The 15,772-nt window shown below is 43.0% G+C and overlaps 1 protein-coding gene across 2 annotated transcripts in view; it reads left to right on the forward strand.

Moving 5' to 3' along the window:
- The window catches only part of LOC132575967 (uncharacterized), an 88,610-nt gene that overhangs the window by 36,355 nt on the left and 36,483 nt on the right, over positions 1 to 15,772 (forward strand). For both annotated transcript variants that reach the window (XR_009555719.1, XR_009555720.1), the window contains 2 exons: positions 12,910 to 13,025; positions 14,137 to 14,272. The gene's annotated coding sequence lies outside the window, so the exon portion shown is untranslated. The remainder of the gene's footprint in view (positions 1 to 12,909; positions 13,026 to 14,136; positions 14,273 to 15,772) is intronic.

The raw sequence follows: 15,772 nt of genomic DNA on the forward strand, positions 1-15,772 counted from the left end.
AATGAAAAGTAATGGGGAAAGTGGACAGCCTTGTCTAGTTCCTTTGCAAACCTTTATTTCCCCAGTAGTGTCCCCATTAACAATTACTTTAACTTTCTGTTCACTATATATGGCTTGGACATTCCTTATAAAATCCTCTCCAAACTCCATGATCTTAAGCTGTTGCAATAGAAAAGTCCAGTCTAAGTTGTCAAAATCTTTTTCCGCATCGAGTAGAATTAATGCCAAGTGTTTGTTACTATTTGCCTCATAGTATTCCAGAGTATCTAAGATAATTCTGATATTCGTTCTCAGATGTCTTTTTGGAAGGAATCCAGTTTGATCCGGGTGAATCAATACCGTCAAAAAATTTTTGAGTCTATTTGCAAGTATAGAAGCATAGATCTTATAATCAACATTAAGTAATGCGATCGGTCTAAAATTTTTAATTTCATCGCAATCACCCTCTGTTTTCGGTATTAGGGCTATATTCGCATACCTCCAAGAGCATGGTATTTCTGCGGTTTGCCACACTTCCTCTATCATTTTTTTGAATTGGTAAATTAAGCTTTCCCTAAATGCAATATAGTACTCGGCGGGAAGACCATCTGGGCCTGCCGCCTTATTCTTTTTTTGCTTGCTCCAGGCTTCGTCTACCTCAAACATCGTAATTGGACTATTTAATATTCTTTTCTGTTCATCCGTTAATTTGAAAAAAAATCTGCTCAGAAGATAGTCCCTCTGCTTTTTCTGATCTATTTCTACCGAATTATATAACTGAGCATAAAAATCTTTAATTATCTTTTTCAGGTCTTCTATAAGATGTTTAGGGTTGCCATCTTTATCCTTTAATGTTTTAATTGTTCTTTTCTCCCGTTCTTTTTTGATTTTATACGCGAGCCATCTCCCTGATTTATTTGCATTTTCAAAGAAATATTGTTTGGCAAAACGAACTTTCCTCTCCATTTCCTCCAAAAAACTTACATGGATCTTATGCTGTAACAGCTTTATCTTATTTTTTAATCTCTGTAATATTTGGTGTCTTTTAAAATTGTTTTTCCTGTTGTTTCAGATGTTCTGTTATTTCCTCTAATTCTTTGTTTTCTCGTCGTCTCTTATGCACACAGAAATTCTTTATCAAACCCCTGACATAAGCTTTACTTGTTTCCCATACAATTTTGGATGAGACCTCCTTCTGGTCGTTTAACTTAAAAAACCATCTCATCTCTTCTCTTATATACTCAATAAAGTTCTTATCTTTGACTAACCCTGGACTCATCCTCCACCCTCCTGTTCTTTTTACACCTTTCAAAGACAACAAAATAGGATTATGATCTGCAAGGGTATTTGGTAAGATTTCGATGTCATCGACTAATTTCACAAAGCTCACTGAGGTCCAACACATGTCGATACGAGACCACGAACTATGTCTGTGGGAAAAAAATGTATAATCTTTCTTGCCCGGGTTTAGTGAATGCCATAAATCCACCAATGCAAATTCCTCAGCCATTTTAAAAAAAGTTTCGGGTAAGATATTACTATAGGCTTTTTTCTGTTTATTATTCCCCCTCCCCCAGGGTTTCTATCAATTTCTGGACAATTTACAGCATTAAAATCACCGATCATACATATATTTTCATATTCATAGTTTCCCACTATTGAATGCAATTTTCCATAAAAGGCTCCCAACTTTTCATTTGGCGCATAGATATTTACCAGCAGAAATTTCTGCTGATCCCTAGTTATCTCAATTCCTTGAGATCTTGTGTCTTGAGAGGAAAAAATCAATTTGGCCTGTATGTTCCCATTAATATAGGTAACTAACCCTCTCTTCTTTTTCTCCTTTTCTGATGTTATAATCGCTTTGCCCAATCTTTTATCCAAAAGTAAGGCTTCATCCTTTTGTTTTATGTGCGTCTCCTGGAGACAGATAATATCTGCGTTCATCTTCCTTAATTGCATAAACACTCTTCTCCTTTTATTAGGAGAATTTAATCCATTAATATTTAAAGATAAAATCTTTAGTTGCTCTGCCATGATTGGTTTTACAGCCCTCTATGTTCTATTTGTAAATTTTTCTTTTTTTTCTGGAGTCTTGTTTCTATCTGATTTGGTTCGTCACCAGGTGTGACCTCTCCCTCCTCTTGATCATATGCTCTTTTTGGCCAATTTTTGGCTTGATTATTTAAAAAGTCTTCCAGTTTAAATCTAGAGTCTATTTTATATCTAGTGTTGGAATATGTAAACATCAAACCTTCTGGGATAAGCCATTTGTACATTATCTCATTGTCCTGTAGTAGTGTCACCAGTTTCATATATTCCTTTCTATTTTGTCTTATGGTCCATGGAATCTCTCTCATTATTTTTATTCTTATCCCTTTAATTACAAGTGGTTGCTCTCTTGTTCCTTTCCATACTCTCTCCTTTATCCCTTTCCGAACAAATTTGAGATGTATTTCTCTAGGTAAATCATTCTTTTTTGCATATAAGGAATTTACTCTATATAAATAATCGATTTCTTTTTCTACCTCAGACTTTTCCATTTCCAAAATTGGCATCAGCGCATCACAAAACAGACTAATCAGATTTTCACCTTTCTCCTCCGGAATATTTATAAATCTTAGGATGTAATCTGCATTCCCCATTTCTATCTTAGTCATTTTCTCGGTTAGTTCTAGTTGTTTAGATTCTATTTTATTCACACGGTGCTCAGTTGTCATTAATTTATCTTCTATTGATTTAGTTATCTTAACCAACTCCGTTATATCTTTCTTCGTATCCTTTGCACGACAGTCTAGACTCTCTAACTTATCTGCCAACCCATTTATCTGCCCACTCAATGTGTTCTGCATTTGACTCAAGGCACTCATAAATGTTGTTTGCAACTCTTTATACGCCTCCTGTGTTAGTGAAGTCCCCACCGACTTAGGTTGCCCTGGGGAAAACTTTGTTTTGGCTTGCTGAGACATCCTTAAGTTTGAAAAGTGGTTAAGGTTGGATTAAATTAACTTAAGCTTGAAAACTGACTTCAAAGAAGTCCTGAATATACCTTCAATTTGTGCCAAAGAAAGTTATGTTCTAAAGACACTTATTGTTTTATCTTAACTTCTACTATCTACTATCTATGTAGTCTTTCTTTCTCTCTTGCCTTCCCCTTCTATTATTCAAAAAAAAGAAAAAACCAATACAGCTAGTCAAGCTACAAACCAAAAAAGTACAGCCATCAATTATTAAATCTTACAAATTTACCAATCTAGAGAGCAAAAAAACAGAGGGGAAAAAAAACCCCTTATTGGGCTTATTGAGTCTCTCAGTTCTCCTATTTTTCTTCCACTCTTCCACTCATTCATATATCACGCCTCCTCCTTCCACACTTTCCGCCTGTCTCTCACACTTATCCACCGTCGTCTTCGTCTTCAGTCACACACTCTACCGCAGACCCAATATCCTCAGTCTTAGTAGCCTTAATAGTCTTTATGGCTTTATGGCTCTCACACCTTTTATAGCTCTCACGCCTTTTTTGTAAACCAATTCAGCCAATTCGGCCAGTTCAGTCAGTTCTGCTACATCCACTTGTCACAGCAGAAGAGATAATATATAAGGCAGAGAAACCAAGGCAGAGGAACAGCTGGGAAGTTAGCAAACACCCAGGAGGAGAGAAAAAAGAAAACAAAACAGCGAGGAAAGGGCGTGTCAGCTCACTCCCAGCCAAGACCGCTGAAGCCGCTGTCGTTTCTCCTGTCGTTTCTCCTCAGCTCCACCCGTAGAAACATTCACAGTTTTCACTGCTCGTTACATTCCTTATGTCCCTGGGCTGGAAGCCGTGTATCATTAAATAAACAAAGAAAGAAAGGAAATCCTCCCAATTTGCTCCGTAACGCCTGCCGTCTCCACCTCTGTGTTCCGGAGGCCGAGCTATCTCGTCCAAAGACGCCGAGGACCGCGGGACTTCAAGGCACAGGGGAAAAAGAAGCCGGGTGCTGGGACCACCCGGCTAGTTCCCCTCGCTCCTCCAATGCACCAGCTCTACAACCAGAGCCCTGTGCGGACCGTCAGGTCCCCCGTACAGCCTCGTTCAGCTTGTCTCAGGAGAGAGCTCTCTGAGACGCTGCTGCTCCGCTCCGCCGCAAAACCGGAAGCCGGGGATCTTGATTCTCTACCCTGCTAGTTTCGCTTCTCTCTCCTTCTGCTTCCTACTTCTGAGTCACTCCCTGTAGCTGTTCCCGCACTCTCTTCCTTTGTGTACTTAAGTTGTCCCCCTATCTACTTTCCTGATTCATTTAGTTCCACATACATTGTTGCACATACTATAAATTTAAGTGGATTTTTATACCAGTCTTTCACAGCTTCTGCCAGAGAACCCCGAGAACTCAAGGAAACATATCCCTTTTAAAACACTCTAGATACCCTGAAAAATGAGAGTTCACAGGATTCCTTGAGAAAAAGGAATACCTATTGTCAGTAGTGCGTAGAAGTCCTGCAGTATGAGTGTGCTGATAAGAGCAGCCTCTAACTCAGTAAGCCGGTTGAAAACAGTTGTATTGGGGTTACAGCATAAGAGTGGTTAAAGGCAGTCCAAAGTAGTCAACATACAGTAAGTCAGTCCATCCAGGTCAGAAGTACAAAGTCACAAATCCAAAGCTTAGTCTACACATACCAGGGTCATTGCCATCATCAGTCTAACGGACAGAGTAACAGTCTCTGTGATCAAATATAGCTCAACACGTCTCCAACACTCCTTCCTCCTCATCCACCCAAGGCAAAGTCTAAGGACTAGGTTGTTGGTTCTTATGGTAGAGCTGGCCTATCATGTTCCACCCTACTTAATTGGCTTCACATGCCTCCATTAGCTTCACATGCTTCTCATTGAGCTAGTATAGTTAGAGTTACATAATGTAGCATCAGCAGTTTCTATCTTAAAGTGCCTGGTGCTAACATCCTCCCCTTATGTAACGACATGTACTATACAGTTTTAGCATAAACATTTTCATTTAACATTTCATTCATACATACAGCACGACATTACTGTCTCATTTTCTGAGTCCTAAAGCTATACAACTTTCTTTGTGCTTTACATGGGTTTGTATTTTGGTAAACAGATCTGCGATATTGGCATTCGTTTCACAGTACTCTAGTGCTATCAGTTTATCCTCTAAACATTGCTTAACATTATGAAAGCGTACATCTGTATGTTTAGACCGATTCTTAACTCCATGAGAGGTTGCTAACTGGATAGCTGCCTGATTGTCTTCCCTTACAACAATGGGATTCATGTGACATATGCCAAAATCTAACAGCAGTTGTTTAAACCAAATTATTTCAGTACACACAGCGCTTAATGCGGCGTATTCTGCCTCGCAGGTGGACAGAGATACATGTTTTTGTTTCAGTGATCTCCACCCAATTAGGGCGCCACCCAGAAAGATAGCCATTCCTGTTGTGGACTGTCTAGTTTTAGGATCATTAGCGAAACTAGCATCCGCATAGGCGTACATATCAAGATCACCAGTAGGTGTTAAAAATAAACCCAAATCTATGGTTTGTTTTAAGTATCTTAATATGTGTTTGGCAGCTAGCCAATGCATTTGTAGTCCTCAGTCTGAAATTTTAATTCAGATTGCTGCTCATCTTCTAACATCTAATTATTTTTGTCATTTTTGTTGTCTCAAAGATGATAACAGTACGAACCTATCCATTGGATTTGGGATGAAAACAAAAAAACCTCCACAAGTTTTAAAGCATGCCCTATGAATTTGAAGTATAAGGTGTTGCTTTCTTGTGCATTAGTTGTTACATGAATTTTGTGATGTTACAAATACTGTAAGAACATAAGAGAAGCCATGTTGAATCCGGCCATTTGTCCCAAAATGTTTCTTAATAACTCCTTCCCTCAAATGGCTTTTAGAGTCCTACTTTAAAGTATGCTGTTTTAAACAACAGCCAAGACCGCTGAAGTCCTACTTTAAAGTAAAGGTTTCAAAGCTCCTGCCTAGCCTTCCGGAACAGAGCAGAAATGCTCTTAAGAAGATCCAAAGAGAGGGAATGACTCTGGCCAAGCAGCAGCTTAACTCAGCCAAACATTTGGGAGATACCTGTGCCAAGACCTTGACTACAGCCATCGCCTTAAGATGCCATTCCTGGTTGTGCTCCACAGCCCTTCAACCAGATACTCAGGCCTACATTGAAGACTTACCATTTGATGGCACCGGTCTTTTCAGCTCGACTACCGATACCATGTTGCAGGAGATGGATAAGAGCATCAAAACGTCCAGAAATTTGGGAGTCTCTACACCTCGCTCTCAAACAAAGCGGCAATGGCCGAAACCATGGAATAGGAAACCATATTCCAAATCTCCGGATCAACCTTGGTGCCCGAAGCCTACATCACCTTTCTCCAAGCCGCCATATACGGCCAAGCCGAAATATTCTCCACCCTCGACCTAGTCCTCTCGACAGAAAGGTCCCAAACAGCCTAAGCAGGGACTTTGATTGCCTTTTGGCCCTTCTCCCATTCCAGCCTTCCACTATGGGCCATACCCGACTTTTCCCATTCTTTCAGGCATGGTCCAAAATAACCTCAGATCAGTGGGTTCTCTGCATAATCAGGCGGGGTTATGTAATCGAATTCTACCAGAATCCACCCACTCCCACTTTCGTCTCCACCAACCCTACAGACACCTTAAAAGAAGAAGTCCAATCCCTTCTTCCAAAGAACACCATCGAACAGGTTCCTCCAAATCAAAGAGGTCTCGGTTTCTACTCCCGTTACTTCGCGGTTCCAAAACGGGATGGAGGTCTTCGTCCCATCATGGACCTTCGAGCTCTGAATTTGTTTATCACCTACCACAAGTTCAGAATGACCTCCTTGCCCAGCATTCTCCCTCTACTCAATCGTGGGGATTGGATGGCTACGCTGGACCTAAAGGACGCGTATTTCCATATTTCCATCCATCCCCTCCACAGGAAGTTTCTACGTTTCACAATTGGAACAGACCATTTTCAGTACCGTGCACTGCCCTTTGGCCTCTCCACGCCCCCCAGGGTCTTCACTAAAACTATTGTGGTGATCACAGCCCATTTGCGTTTACGGGGTATAACCCTGTTTCCGTACATAGACGACTGGCTCCTGGTGGCGGGGTCAAGGGCCACTCTGTTGCAGCACATCACCACCACTCTTTCTCTTCTGCGGGAACTGAGCCTGCAGGTAAATCAACAAAAATCGCATCTTCAGCCCTCTCAGAGGGTTCAGTTCATCGGTAATATTCTGGACTCCCTTGCTTGCAAGGCTTTCCTCCCACCAAACTGGGCAGATGATATAATACATCTAGTCCGCTCGTTCCAGCACAATCCAACGGTCACAGCCCGTCAAGTCCAGCGGCTGCTGGGTCTTATGGCCGCCACCACCTCTGGTCTTCACAAGGATGCATATGAGAACCCTGCAGCTTTGCTTCCTAACTCACTTCAGATGCAATCGAGACTCTCCTTCGCGTCTGCTGACCATTCCTCCAGAGATCCTCTCGTCCCTCGCCTGGTGGGCACAGAAGCATCACCTGACGGAGGGCGCGCCCTTTCACAGAGCGTCCCCGTCAGTCACAATAACGTCGAATGCATCTCTGTGGGGCTGGGGTGCACATATGAACGGTCTATGTGTTGGGGACAGATGGCCCTGGCACCATGCACACCACCACATAAATTTCTTAGAACTTCTAGCGATTTTCCATGCAATCCAGTCATTCCAGACGCTTCTCAAGGGCAAGACGGTGGCCATCATGACAGACAACATTACAGCGATGGCATATGTGAACAGACAAGGAGGTACGGTCTCCTGCAGACTCTGCCTGCTCGCCCTGAGCATATGGGAGATGTGCATTTCAATGGGGGTGTCATTGGTGGCGACTCACCTCCTGGGGGACTTGAATGTCTGCAGACTTCCTCAGTCGGGGGGGGAGCTTCGCTTCACGAGTGGGAGCTCAATTGGGAGTTCCTGCAACCCGTTTTTCATCGCTGGGGAACGCCCGTGCTGGATGTGTTTGCCACCCACAACAACAGAAAGTGCTCACTCTTCTGCTGCAGGGGAGGGGCGGATCCCTTGTCCCTCGGGGACGGTCTCCTTATTCCATGGAATCAACACCGAGTGTCCCGAGTGTTTCTCCTATCCCCTTAATCACCAGGGTGGTACAGAAGATCCTAAGGGAGGGACCGGTGGGCATCCTCGTGACACCATGGTGGCCCAGACAACACTGGTTCCTCCTAGTCCTTCGTCTCACCAACGGAGTGTTTCACCACTTTCCTCAGACCCCAAATCTCCTTCTTTCGCATGGAGGTCAGGTAGTACATCACGATGTTCCACATCTAAAGCTAACCGCCTGGTGCCTCCAGTGATTCCCCTCTCTGACAGAGCTAAATTCATCATGCTGAACAGCAGGAAACCTTCTACACGGAAAGCTTACTCATATAAGTGGTTGAAATTCGTTCAGTTTTTCTCTGATTGTTCCCGGGACCCAATGGTGGCAGGTTTGCCTGCAACGCTCCTTATTTGTGTTTCACCAGTGAAGGTGTGACTCTTCGGCCTGATATCACCTTTCTCCCCAAGGTGATCTCGTCATTTCATTTGAACACGGAGATTTGCTTGCCAGTGTTTTTCCCTAATCCGGCTACTGACTCTGAGCGCAGGCTGCATGCCTTGGACGTTAAGCGGGCACTGGCGTTCTATCTGCATCGCATGCGTCCCTCTTGAAGGGACTCCAGACTTTTTGTTTCATATGCCCAGTCTTCTCTAGGGCAGAGGATTTCGTCTCAAAGACTGTCTAGGTGGATAACAGAAACCATCAGACTTTGTTATCTACTGAGTAAAAAGCCTCTTCCAGGACCCATTCGAGCTCACTCCATCCGAGCCATGGCGACTTCGGCAGCGTTTATGAAGGGTGTTCCGCTCCAGGACATCTGCAAGGCTGCCACCTGGTCCTCCGCGCATACCTTCGTGAATCACTATGCACTGGATTTACGTGTACGCTAGGAGTCTTCTGTGGGCCATGCGGTTCTGCAATCTATTTCCTGATGATGGACCGTTGTACCCTCCTCCAGGTAGGATTTTGGCTTGTTAATCTCCCATCAGTGTGATGCACAGAGACCACGAAGAAGATAAACAGGTTTCTTACCTGTAACTGATGATCTTTGAGTGGCCATCTGTGTAGTCACACTACCCGCCCTCCTTCCCCTCTGCGGACGGTCCATCTATGGGCTTACGCAGCAGTCAGAAGGAACTGGTGGGATGTCCACTCCCGTCTCAGTGGGCATGCGCAGTGGGGCTTCTGGGCATGCGCACTGGGACGTTGGCGCGGAAATCCGCAGCTTTCAAGTTTACCAATAGAGATCGGCGCTGGCGCCTTATCCCATCAGTGTGACTGCACAGATGACTACTCGAAGATCATCAGTTACAGGTAAGAAACCTGTTTTTATTGAAGCTCAAACAGAATGTATTCCACAGGTTTGGAAAGGCACTGCCAAATATAAAACCTTTGTGGCTAACAACCCAAATTAAGGAAGCTATAAAAAGTAAAGAGGCATCTTTTTAAAGGTGGAAGGTCTAAAGCAATGAATTGAACAGAAGGGACCACAGGCTTTGGCAAAATAAATGTAAATTAATAATTAGGCATGCAAAAAAGAGATTTTGAGAAGCAGGTTGCTCAAATAATCAAGACAAACCATAAACATTTTTAAAATATATCCAAAACAGGAAACCAGCCAGAGAAGCAGTGGGGCCTTTGCAGGGTGGAATTCTAGCAGGTGTTCCTTTGCATATTAGGCCACACACCCCTGATGTAGCCAGTCCTCCAAGAGCTTACAAAAAAGAGCCTTGTAAGCTCTTGGAGGATTGGCTACATCAGGGGTGTGTGGCCTAATATGCAAAGGAGCTCCTGCTAGAATTCCACCCCTGGGCCTTTGGATGACAAAGGAATCAAGGGATTGCAAAAGGAAGATGGGGAAATGGCAAAGAAGCTCTGTGTTAAGTGTGGGGCACGTACCCATGGCACAGCCCCTATTTTCAGGAAGGGGGTCTGAAGAAGTGGGCCAAATTTAGGTGACCAGAAATGAAGTTCTAGACATATTGGGGAAATTAAAAACTGATAAGTTTCCAGGTTCTGATGGCATCCACTCCAGAGGTCTTAAGGAACTCAGATCAGAACTCAGATCTTTGATCTACCAACCCACATATGTAATCTATCACTAAATTCAGCTGTTGTACCAGAAGACTGGAGCAAATGTGACACCAGATTTTTAAAGGGATCCAGAGGGGAACTGGAAAATACAGGCCAGTTAGCCTTTCTGTCTCGGGCAAATTAGTAGAAACTGTCATCAAAGATAAAACTGTTAAAACACATGGAGCAATGAAGCCTGCAGAGGGAAAATCAGCCTGGCTTCTACACAGGAAAATTCTGCCTCACCAACCTTTGGGAGTTTTTTTGAGAAAGTGAATAAGCATACAGACAATGGTGACCCAGCAGAGATTATATATCTGGACTTTCAAAAGGTTTTTGATATGGTACCTCACCAAAGACTCCCAAGCAGTCATGGGATAAATAACTCATGGGATCAGTCACTCTTATTGATTAAAATCTGGTTAAATGACAGGAAGCAAAGAGTAGGAATCAATGGACAATTCTCACAAAGGAGAGAAGTAAGCAGTGGGGCCTCACAAAGGTTGGTATTAGGGCCGGTACTATTTAATTTATTTATGAATGATCTGGAACGGGGGGTGAGTAGTGAAGTGACCAAGTTTGCAGAGATTATTCACAATGGTGCAAAATGAGGTTGACCGTGAAGAACTCCAAAAGGACCTCCACAAACTGGGTGAATGTGCGATAATGTGGCAAATGAAGTTCAGGGTTGGTAAGTATTAAGTGATGCACATTGGGACAGAAAATCCCAGCTTCAAGTATTGGCTAATGGAGTTTGAACTTCCTGAGACTGAGAAGGAAAAAGATCATGATGTTGTAAGGTGCATTCACACTACTCTAAATAATGTGTTTTGCAACTGGATGTTTTGCTATTCTTACACAGTAAAAATCCAGTTGCAAAATGCATTATTTAGTGTATTGTGAATGCACTCATAGTGGATAACTCAATGAAACTGTCAACCCAGTGTGCTGCAACAATGAAAAAGGCAAACTCTGTTAGGGATTATTAGGAAAGGAATTGAGAATAAAACAACCGATATTGTAGTGCCTCTGTATAGATCTGTAGTGTGGCCTGATTTAGAATTCTTTGTACTGTTCTGGTCGCTGTATCTCAAAAAGGACATCGTAGAGCAGGAAAAAGTACAAAGGAGGTCAACCAAGTTGATTAGGGGGCAGATGCGGTTCAATGTGGCCAAGTGCAAAGTAATGCACATTGGGGCCAAGAATCCCAGCTACAAATACAAGTTGATGGGGTGTGAACTGGCAGAGACTGACCAAGAGAGAGATCTTGGGGTCGTGGTAGATAACTCACTGAAAATGTCAAGACAGTGTGTGTTTGCAATAAAAAAGGCCAACGCCATGCTGGGAATTATTAGGAAGGGAATTGAAAACAAATCAGCCAGTATCATAATGCCCCTGTATAAATTGATGGTGTGGTCTCATTTGGAGTACTGTGTGCAGTTCTGGTCGCCGCACCTCAAAAAGGATATTATAGCATTGGAGAAAGTCCAGAAAAGGGCAACTAGAATGATTAAAGGGCTGGAACACTTTCCCTATGAAGAAAGGTTGAAACGCTTGGGACTCTTTAGCTTGGAGAAACGTCGACTGTGGGGTGACATGATAGAGGTTTACAAGATAATGCATGGGATGGAGAAAGTAGAGAAAGAAGTACTTTTCTCCCTTTCTCACAATACAAGAACTCGTGGGCATTCAATGAAATTGCTGAGCAGACAGGTTAAAACGGACAAAAGAAAGTACTTCTTCACCCAAAGGGTGATTAACATGTGGAATTCACTGCCACAGGAGGTGGCGGCGGCCACAAGCATAGCCACCTTCAAGAGGGGTTTAGATAAAAATATGGAGCAGAGGTCCATCAGTGGCTATTAGCCACAGTGTGTGTGTATGTATGTATGTATATATATATATATATATATATATATATATATATATATATATATATATAAAATTTTTTGCCACTGTGTGACACAGAGTGTTGGACTGGATGGGCCATTGGCCTTATCTAACATGGCTTCTCTTATGTTCTTATGAAGCACCTTCCTTAAGAAGAAAGGCTGAAGAGTCTGGGACTTTTCAGTTTAGAAAAGAGTCAACTAAGGAAGGACATGATAGAGATTTATAAAATTATGCATGAGGTGGAGATGGTTGACAAAAAGAATTTTTTTCTCCCTCTCCCAAAATGCTAGGACTCAAGGGCACTCAATTAAACTGATGGGCAGTAGGTTCAGGACGGACAGAAGGAAATACTACTTTTCACAGAGAGTGATTAAAATGTGGGATTCACTGCTAGAGGATGTACTGATGGCCCCAGGAATAAATAGCTTTAAAAGGGAATTAGATAGATTCATGGAGGGTAAGTCTATCAATGGCTACTAGCCATGGTGAATGAGGGGAAAATCCATATTCAGATGCACTAATCCTCTGAATCCCAGAGCCAGAAGGCAACAACAGCAGGAGAAGGCCTGGGCCTCTATACCCTATTGTTGGCCATCCAGAGGAACTGGTTGGCAACTGTGTTAGACAAGATGCTGGACTAGATGGAACATAGGTCTGATCCAGCAGAGCTCTTCTTATGTTCTGGCAACCTGGGACTACAAACCAGGGGAGGATTGTCAAGCATGTGACAATATATATTGCAGATGGGGTGTGATAACTGAGTGGTCACAAGTTGTTCCAGCTTGATCTGGGCATGATGGCCAGCTGAACTCACTGGGTGCGTCTTCTGCCTTTTCAGATGCTGGATGTTGCAGTGTCCCAGCTGACTTCCCTGCATCCCAGTCTGATAGCACGAGTGTCTCTCAAGCACCAAGATGTTAAGGAGAGCTGGGCCCAGCTCCAGCAGCTGTTGAGGTATTGTTGAATGCCTCATGTTTGTTTCTCTGAGCTGGATATAAACTCTATTTACCCAACATTTGTATAAGAACTCCCTCTGCAGTAGTAGGAGTAACACTGAATGTATAATTGTCATCTTCCTCTTCTTCTTCTTCTTCCTCTTCCTCCTCCTCCTCCTCCATTTAACAGGAGGGTTTGATGCAGAAACTAAGCAAGTGAAGCTTTTGCCATGTCCAGAAAAGCCTAATCTATGTTACCAGTGTGGCTAGATTTCTGCAAGTCAGCCTGTTGTTAATTTAAAGACAGTAGACAAAATGGTGGAAGCTTTTTAAAAAAATGTTAATGCTTCAGTGTTTTGGAACACAATATACAAAAGATTAACATAAATCTTCTGTAGGTTTTCTGAAAGTACTGTAGTTTTTTTAAAGGGCTGGGGAGAGGCTGCAGATCATTCAAAGTGCATCTGCTTTGCATGTAGAAGGCCCCAGGTTCAATCCTTGGCATCTCCAGTAGAAAGGACCAGGCAGTAGGTGATGTGAAAGACCTCTGCCTGAAACTCTGGAGAACCACTCTGTCTGAATAGACAGTACTCACCTTGATTCAATACAAGGCAGCTTCATGCTTGTTTTCACCCAAAGGGTGATTAACATGTGGAATTCACTGCCACAGGAGGTGGTGGCGTCCACAAGCATAGCCACCTTCAAGAAGGGGTTAGATAAAAATATGGAGCAGAGGTCCATCAGTGGCTATTAGCCACAGTGTGTGTGTGTGTGTGTGTGTGTATATATATATATATATATATATATATATATATATATATATATATATATATTTGGCCGCTGTGTGACACAGAATGTTGGACTGGATGGGCCATTGGCCTGATCTAACATGGCTTCTCTTATGTTCTTATGTTCTTTGTTCATATGCTGCTCTCTTTCTCTCGCACATGCACACACACACACACTTTCTCTCTCTTTGTGTATGTAGTGCGGACAGTAGCTTCCCCTATGTCAGCTGGGCAAAAGTTACATGGGAAGTAAAAAGAAGCCTTTCCCACTCCTCATCATAGCTGCTTTATTTTTTTGTTTTTGTTTTCACTTCCTTCCTTCCTCCTATTCTCATGTCTTAGGAGTGAAAAAAAACCCTTTTCGGCTTTGACAAGACAATCAACTGATCCTCCAGGTCCTGAGAAAGTTAAAGCCATCGCTACAAATGGTGCAGGGAGAGAAGCTGAAGAAAAACAAGGGAGAGTCTCAGGATGGGGAGTAAGCAAAGACCTTTGTTGTACATTAGATCTCTTGGGCACTGTACATTAATCAACAGCCTATTTAAATCTGTGTTCCTTCTTTATAAGGCACCGTTTATGCTTTGAATCCAAGGTGCAGACTGACTAATCTCAGGGCTCAGTTACGTGACTGGATCTCCCTCTTCCATTAATAGTAACTCTGTATGTGGTAATCTGGAAGAAAGTAAGTTTTTCCTTATTATGGGAAGATAAATGATTTTGCATTGGAGAAATTATTTGGTTGAAAAGGTTAAAAAATGTGTTCAACCTGTTTCTTGACCCTGTGGGCTCCATCCAAAGCATGCACACACACACACCCAACACCATTAATGAAAATTTAGAGAAGCTGGAGACCCAATCATAGATCTCTGACAACTTTTACAGTTGAATAATGAGATGAGAATCCTGCGTTGCTTCTACATGGAGGTTTTGCTCCGGTGTGGCATCCAAACTGCAGCAGATTCTTTAGGAAGATATACAGCAAAATAGAAACTTCCAAAATCAAACACTGTAAAACAAACTAATAGGAAAAGGGGAAGGGGATTAAAAGGCTTCCAATTTTCTCTACAACTAACAGGGCCAGCCCATCCATTAGGCAACTCTAGGCAGCTGTCTAGGTCATGGCCCTGGGAGGGCACCAATTTGGGTCCTCCTCCCCTCGCCTACTCGGCAAGGGAAATAGGTGAGCACAGCAGCACAGCACGGCTCCTGCGCCTCAGATCACACACACCACCCAGTCACTGCTGCTTAGCATTCCAGGTCTGGAAGCTTCCGGAAGCACTCATGGGGCTGAGTGATGGTGGCCAGGGGCACAGGAGTCATGCCATGCTGCCACCATGTGGGGAGGAAGGGGGGTGGGCGGAGGGCAGCACTTTGCCTCTGGCTTCAGATGCCCTGAAGCTGGTCCTGACAACAAATACAACTTTGATTACAAAATATTCCTTGCTTTTAATTACAAACATGCAATCTCGCTATTTCATTCCTGTTAGGCGTATTTCATAGTCAGAAAAACCATATTCAGGGGTGGCCAATGGTAGCTCTCCAGATGTTTTTTGCCTACAACTCCCATCAGCCCCAGCCATTGGCCATGCTGGCTGGGACTGATGGGAGTTGTAGGCAAAAACATCCGGAGAGCTACCGTTGGCCACCCCTGCCATATATCATCAAGTCATTCATATATTTTTCGTGAAATAAGTCAGTGAGTTAATATGACATTGTTATCTAATTATCCATTTTCTGAGTTTTTCCCTAGTTTGATGCAGACTTTTCAAAAGCATCTTTGCATGCCATGTAGATTTTTGAAGGTTCCACCCAGATTAGCTTCATTTTCCTTGCTTCAGCCCATGCATCCACCATTTCTTTCCAAGATCTAGTGGCTCTTGTGAATTCCCAACTTTCATTTTTTTTAAAGAAGTGTCTAGCTCTTCTCTTGTAGAGCTATAAGGGAGAAACTGTACCAGTTGTATCTCCGTAATAAAAA

This window comes from Heteronotia binoei, chromosome 1 (assembly GCF_032191835.1).
Source record: "Heteronotia binoei isolate CCM8104 ecotype False Entrance Well chromosome 1, APGP_CSIRO_Hbin_v1, whole genome shotgun sequence".
Taxonomy (NCBI): Eukaryota; Metazoa; Chordata; class Lepidosauria; order Squamata; family Gekkonidae; genus Heteronotia; species Heteronotia binoei.